The following is a 227-nucleotide window of genomic DNA, read 5'->3' as shown; positions in this document are numbered from 1 at the left end:
AGCTTTATCTACATGGCACATGGTAATTAAAAGTACCAGACTGGTGAAACTAACCTTCTTGGATGTTTAACAGCCATACGATGAGGCCTATACTAATTTGGTCAGAGGGACATAAAGGACAGTTTTTGCTCCTTGCCCTCCTAGGTCGACTAGTTCCAGGGGCCTATGAGAATCTCTCAAAATGTCCTGTAATTGTGGTGGGTCACCTGTCCTCTTGATCAAGGAGG

Source organism: Nannospalax galili, unplaced genomic scaffold (genome assembly GCF_000622305.1).
Source record: "Nannospalax galili isolate Female #2095 unplaced genomic scaffold, S.galili_v1.0 scaffold104, whole genome shotgun sequence".
Classification (NCBI taxonomy): Eukaryota; Metazoa; Chordata; class Mammalia; order Rodentia; family Spalacidae; genus Nannospalax; species Nannospalax galili.
Note: the sequence above shows the minus strand (reverse complement) of the source record.